This window comes from Porites lutea, chromosome 2 (genome assembly GCF_958299795.1).
Source record: "Porites lutea chromosome 2, jaPorLute2.1, whole genome shotgun sequence".
Lineage (NCBI taxonomy): Eukaryota > Metazoa > Cnidaria > Anthozoa > Scleractinia > Poritidae > Porites > Porites lutea.
The window spans coordinates 38,714,842-38,722,388 of record NC_133202.1 but is presented as its reverse complement, the minus strand read 5'-3'; the positions used below and the strand labels follow the sequence as shown (position 1 = coordinate 38,722,388).

General features: G+C 37.7%; 1 pseudogene; it reads left to right on the top strand.

Annotated features, from left to right (window-relative positions):
• The first annotated feature begins 1,900 nt into the window (after positions 1-1,900).
• Positions 1,901-2,650, top strand: LOC140926169 (adenosine receptor A2b-like; annotated as a pseudogene).
• The last annotated feature ends 4,897 nt before the right edge of the window (positions 2,651-7,547 follow it).

Below are 7,547 nucleotides of genomic sequence, written 5' to 3'. Positions count from 1 at the left end.
TGAAATTCTATCTAGAACCAGGTGTTTGCTTGTGCGCAGTCTATGAATAAGAGTCAAATAGTCTGGGGTTTAAGAGGGCAAAAAAGACAGGTTGAGGAATCAACCGTTATCATTTTATGTAGTAAGCTATTATAGCCTTACAGGGCAGCTAGGATGGATGCCGATATTAAACTTAACTACGGTCGTATCATTAATTTGGTTTCAATCGTATAACTGAAGGTAAAGAGCCTGTTGCAGACGTTGAGATAGTAGAGCGCGGCTTTCAGCTGGTGGGGAACGAGCGAAATCGTACGCGGAGAAAACGAGGGGAAAAGCGAGGGGAGACTGGGAGACCTCTCTAGTCTTCGCTCGTTTGTTTTATGTTTGTTTTTGTTTTTTCGGTCAATTTTTCGCCCGCGCTTTACTGTCTGAACGCCTGGAACAGGCTAGAAGATCAAGAAGTAAATCACCCAGTGGCAAAATTGCTGACATCTCTATACAGTGGTAAAAGAATTTCAGTCTTCTAAGTTGCTCCTCTGCTCTCGACCTACAATGAAATTCGAGTTCCTATGCTATGCTAATGCTTATCCCAGTCCTACCAACCGGGATAAGCATTTTGATGATTTGATCAGTGGCAAGAGCTCTAAAACGTATGCATATCCTTAGAGTGTGTAAAAGAAATGGTTGTAGTGTATCTGATATTGATTACCTCTTTAATAGCCTCATTATGTCAATTTTTACTTGCTGTATCAGAGTTTGGGGTGTTGCTGCTTATACCAAATATCTTAGTCAAATTGATAGGCTATTGAGAAGGACCTTAATCGATTTAGGTATATTCAACATGAATCATCGATTCAACAGGTTATTAAAGACAGGGATGTGAGGTTCTGGAAAAGTATTATGGGTACTTCCTCGAATCCCCTCCAGGATCTTCTAGGTCGCATCCTTACCAGATCCCACGTGTTAATACAGAGAGGTTTAAGAAATGCTTTGTAAATAGACGTCTCTTCGATTCTAAATAGATTGTAATTAACACTTAGACAGTTGTATCTTCATTTATAATGGATCTTGTAAATTTTACCGTTTGTTTAAAACCTTGAATAAAGATATAAAGATATACTAAGTCCGCGGTATGCTTTTAATAAAGGACATAAATCACAATACATTGGTGTTGTTTTAATTTTTCTAGCCTTTGCTTTTTCTGGCATTTACAGCGTCACCGGGAGCTTGGGTGAGATTCTTCATAAACTGCATGATTATCATGATAATAATTATTTGTGTTCCTTTTGGGTGTTAATCAATCCTGGATCGAGACCTGCTTACCTATTACGCTTTGTGCTATTGTTTTAAGACCTATGTTTGCCACCGCAGGGCTTTGGCAAGTCGAATAAAGGGGGCGAATAATAGAACCCAATGTAAATATAAAAGCTGTTGATTTTGTGGTCATGCCCTCCATCGCATATTTTTATTTCAAAAACCTTAGCTTCCATATTTTCATTAATTAACACACGAGCTCATTGCCTAAACAGGAATGTAAACCTGAAGTTCCCTTACACATTTTGTTCATTAGAGGGGTAAGAATAGGCAGATTGAATACATTTCAAAACAAGGGGAGAAGTTATGAAACAGTGATAAAGCTGACGCTCATTAATTATTCATATATCTCTACATGTTTTTTACCCCTCTGATCCACCACCCATATTCAAATTTAATATTTTACAAAGATTCGCGGCAAAGCGATGTTAACGTCTATTACACTGTAAAATTGTTTGCTAATGATGATGATAACTTTATTTACGCCTGAAACTTCTAGTTTAGCACAAGTGGTGAAACTAATCGGGGAGACATAGAGTTTCAAGATTCCCTATGTTTGCTTAAGAGGTTTCAATGAAAAGGAAATGAGATATTAATCTCGGTGGAAATGAAAAGGCATTTGAAGGTACACGTGGTTATGTATTATTCCACTTCTGCACGTCAGGGAGGGCTTCTTCGTTAATTTTTGAGATATCCAACTAATTGACACCTAAGTTTTTATTCAACAGTCGGCAGAATTATAGACTTCTTTACGGTTTATGGTTTCCATCACTGCCGTTTAAAACTCATCACCTTTTCCCGCCAAAATGACACTGGTTCACGCGAGCGCATCGCTTAGTACTTTCGCAGGCGTCCACATTACCTGTTAACAAGCCTGGCAATAGCGGATCTAGTGGTTGGATTACTTGCAGTGCCGTTGTTCATAATTGTAGCTGATCCAGGGCAGAAAATTTTGCCAGGGGTGCTAGATGATTGCGTGGATATGTTCGCCGGCAAATCGTCAATGTTTACTCTGGCCGTTATTTCTCTTGAAAGACTTCACGCTATTGCTCGGCCGCTACGACACAGGCAAGTGACCTTGGGTCATTATACCATTGCTATAGTAACTCCCTGGATTCTTTCATTTATGGTCACATCAACTCAGGTGTTGCTACATTTCTCTGTCTTGACAAAGGAGTTCGTCACCGTTGTTACCATCAGCTTATCAACGCCACTGCTGACAACGTGTTTTGCTTACTGCCTCATTCGGAGAAAGCAGTCCTAAAGTATACATAATAATGAAGTGAGAGCACGAAATGACGCCAGACTATTGAGGACATCAATTATAATAACTCAGGGCAAGAAAAAAAAAGAATGAACACATGATTGCAAATTACAATTCACGTTTAGTCTGCAAGATATAATCAGATGGTAAAAGATGTATATTAACAGGACTATAAAATATTTAAAAAGGCTACAAAAACGAAGTATCGCTGACAATTTAAGACAATTGGTGTTAATAAGACAAGATCGTCTGCTTGTAAATTAAGGTACTTGCTTCTTTACAAGTGATTCTGGAATTTTTTTTTTTTTTACTTTTCCAAAAAAATGGGTCGGTCGGGCGATGGGAAACGAAACATTTTATTGGGATGGCGTAAACAAAAATTTAAGAACATTTTAAGAACATTTTGAGCTGATTTATCATTAAGCACCCGATACACTGTTTTTTTTTTATAAGAATATATTTTATAAGAATATCCAGGCTGAAATTTGCGAAATTTTAAGAATATTTTAAGAATAAAGCCAAGGCTGAGATTTTGAAAAGGATAGGTATAATTTTGTGTTTTGAAACATCTGTTAATACAATACTATTTTATGTTTTTAACGTAACCGTATAAAATTATTCCCTTCTCTGAACGGCGAAACTAGCCAACAAAACGAAAAAACCTGCACTAGCTATAGCAAAATGTTCAACGCTAATGACAGTTCGATGAACGGTACATGTAATACATATACATATACCCCAATAAATTCTAAAACGGAAATGTCATAAGCTATAATTTAAGAATAATACAAGAATATTTTCAGCCTAAAATCGGCAGAAAACTAAGAATATTCAGCCTGGGCCGGAAAAACAACATTCTTATTAAAAAAAAAAGTGTAAATAAGAACTCAATCAGCCTGACCCCCGAAATCGTGTGTTCTTACATGCGGGTGTTTACTGTAGTTGTTCTTGAACTATGGTGTCTTTATTGAACTACACAAAAAACCTTTGGTGGATTGGTGGATTGGTGATGTGAATTTCGACCCGGTTTGTGTGCTTTGTGATTGTAATTATGATTGACGGCAGCGAAAAACGCAACTGTGAAGACGGCTTTTGAACCTTAGAGTTCGCATGTTTGTGAAAAGCGGAGTAAAGATGATTTGTTTTAAAAATCTGATCATGAGAAACTTTTTCGCCGACGTCATGATCGGGAGTCACACACTGAACTATGTAACCGAGGTCAAGCGCGGATGCTAAGCTCACGGCGGGAAAAGCACTCTAAATGATATCATCACTGAAACATCTTGCTGTGCTGATGTTTCTCAAACAATATAAAATTTTTAGAATTAATGTCTTATTTCACTTTCACATTCTTTCTGATGACAAGTGAAACTTTTCAGCTCTGATATTATCTAGGAATCGAGGGATCGTTGTTGTTGTTGGATTGATTCCTGTATTTAGCCCTGGACACTCTCTTTGCTAATTGAAGGAATCGATCCAGCTGAGTCCCAGCTGAATAAGTGCCATATTAAACAAAACTAGCCTTTGAAGTCGTGAAGAACGTTTAATAACAATGACTCAAAAAAAGCATTAATATTTCAAATTACACTCGACGTCTATACATCGTGAGCTGTAGATTCGATCGCGTAAAGAGTTTGGCGACAGGAATGGTCTCTTTTCCATATCCGGATCACATGCTTACTAGGCTACACTTTAGTGATGTTTACATAGACTAACAAGTTTCGTCTCGACCAATCAGAAGTCGGATCGATTCCTGTATTTAGCCGCAAGTGGAATGGTTGAAGACGCCATGTTTGTTTCAGGAAGCATATGGCAAGAGCTTCGCCGCAGAGGCTTATGGGACATTTGCCAAAACTACGAAAAAATAATTATGACTAACAAAAAAATAATTCTCGAATGGAAAAAAATAGATTACCATTATATTATGAGAAACGTACGACAAAATCAATTAATTATCCAAAAAAAAATAATTCTAGCACACAAAAGACTAATCCGCAACCGTAAAATAATTTGTTTAATGGAAAAAAATAATTTCAAAGAAGCAAAATAATAAAGACGGCACAAAAAAAAAATTAATTCCTGGTGATGAAAAAATAATTGTGACGCATGGAAAAGTTAAAACGAACACGAAAATAATTACAGGCATAAGTAAAAATAATAACAAACAGACAAAATATTAATAGCCGGTACTCATCAAATTAATTCATCAAGAGGGGAAAATTAATCATGCAATTTTGACCAAAACAGGCCTTCATAAGTTATTATAACTCCTAGAAAATTACTGTGTTGTCAATAGGTGGTTGACTCAAATTAATTTAGCTAAAGGATGGGCAGTATGAAATTATTGGTACAGGTGATGTTTATAAAATGAAGCGTTTCAATATAATTATCTGGTCACCATGGAAGCGTCATATGACATGAAGAAAACGAGTACTTTCCTTGCGTACCATAAAGTGCTCTCTTTGCGCAACCTTTACGGCAGCTTAACGGAAAGCTTTACTGAGGGTCTGAATGGGGGGGTCCACTTGTCGGTTGTCGGTTAAAATTTAGTTACTTTGTCGGTAGTCGGTTAAAAATTTCGATCTTTGTCGGTTGTCGGTTAATCTCAGTTAATAAGTAAAAATGCATGTTAATTATTAATATTTGTTATGTGTTTCAATCAGTTTCAAGACTTTGATCCCTATAAAACATGTAAAACTTGTAAAAATGCATCATTTGATTGAACTTAAACTTCATTATGCAACATGATAGTGTATTTCACCAAAGCGTTTATTGCAAATGCGAACTTGATTTCCCTGTTGATCACAGGGCACTATAAAAAGTAATGAAGAGAGGTTAATTGGACACAGAGGCAAACGCCCAGTCTGACCTTTTGGGTACGTAAATTATTTTTGGTGAAAAACTGCAAGGAGTGATAGGTTGCACATCTATACCGGCGTGAAAGACCTTAAATATTTTTGCTCTAACAAGCATGTTCTTTGCCATGGTTTTCCTTTCTTTCAGGAAATAAGGGGTGGTTATTTAAAAAATTAGCAAAGTAGAGGTTGGTTTTGTATGAGATTCCACTTTTCCATTAAAGTTTCTTTTACGACCAGAAGAGAGTTACAGTGTACTGCGCAAGCGAGACCAGTAAATTTCGTCGTCGTGGTGTTGTCGACGACACCAAACAAAGTACAATCACGTCGTCCTGCAATCCACAAGCTTCAGCAGGTATAATGCACCTATCAATGTAATGCCGACGGGGAGGGAGGCAGAGCGTAGGGTGGAGATTTGACTTTTTTCAAAAATTTGCAATCAAATTCCCTGCCCACGGGCAAAGTCATTCCAGTCAAATGCAACCAAATTTCCCCACCCTAGGCTGCACATTGCTGTCAATCCCAAGGCAGAACCCAAGAAAGGCACAATAAAAATATCTCCAAATAAAACTCTGCAATCTTCTATAAACGTTGCTGCATCACCAAAGATGCATGTTCCTGTGACAGCTGCAATTATACGTTTTAACCATAATTGGCGTTACACTGCGTAGAATACATAAACCTTTAGGAGAAAGTCCACATTTTGTAAGTTTAAATATACCGTTCTTAGTAAAGGGTACAAAAAAAGTCAGTTTCGTAAGTTTACACTGATTGTAGCGAATGAGTCATACACTAATCAATTGTACTTGCAAAAATCGACCTGGTTTCTCTTTACTTTCGTTTATTTTAATTCCACAGTATTTTAAGAAGTTCAATTGATCAAAAACACGCTAAAACAAACGAAATTTGAAGACAAAACAGTGAAATTCACTCAGCCTTCTCAGTGACCTCCATGACTTCCTGATCTTTTCAAACCGTACGGCGCATGCGTGAAGCGTGGACGTGGGAAACAGATGTTCCGTCGCAGTCTTTTTCGCCCAAGTCGGCAGTCAAATATCTCCACGTCGGGCGAAGAAAGATTCAAATATCCCCTCTCCTGGGAGAACAAGATCAGTCAAATGCCCCACCCCAGGGCCAACAAAGACAAGCAAATCCCCACCCCATACCCTGCCTTCCCCCCCGCCTCGTAAGTGAGAAATTTATTTGTACGTATTTAGGTAAGGCAAATCATATATCTTTAATATAGAGGAAATAAACTTTATATGGAAAACAGCTATCACATCAGAATGTCTCTTTTTCCAAATCTAAACTCTGACAGACAATCGGACTCGGCCACCTCATTCAGGTTGCAAGTTGAATAATCTTTGTGCGGAAAGCAGGTGTTTTTCCACTCGAAAAAGTCAGACAACACAAAAAATTCTCCATCGTCAATGAAATTAGACGTACGGCTTAAAAATTAGACCTCGCATTGTTTTAAAAGACGCCATTGCGAAAAACTTTGTTGCGAACGAACATCACAGTTTTACATTTGTGTTTACACTCAGTATCGTCGTCGTCGACCTACCGACCGATTGCATCCTAAGTTTCCTTTTTCCTGCCGAAACTGACGTTCTCGTTCCAGTCTTTTCCCAGTCAACAGACGTCGTCATCGTGAACTTCGTCGTGGTTCTTAAGTTCCCTATTGTGTCAAGAAAGGCAACATTTCTTTTCCTTCCTTGCTCGGTTTTGTTTCAGGACTTCGGTTTCTGTGAGTTTCATTTATTTCTGATTGCAATTTGTCTTTCAAATTGTGTTGGTAGCCTCTGTACATCATCAACCATCAAGCGTTCTTTTGAATTTTGAAACACTTTCCTCAAACTCTTTTGACAAATCGGTGGGTGACAAGCCGCAAAATGTGTGCTGGAAGGTTTCCGTAGTCTTTACATCAAGGATACCTTTTTCGTTTAATCTTGTGCCTTTGTACACAACTGTGTCTAAAAACATTGTCTCAGTGAATTTCGGTGGTGAATTTAATAGTAGGATCATGCAAGTTTGCTTCTTCGAAGAAAGTTACGATGTCTGGTTTAAAGACGGTTTAGCTGCTCAGACTTTTTTTTTTTTTTTTTTTTTTTTTTTTAATAAACACCCAAGTGTTT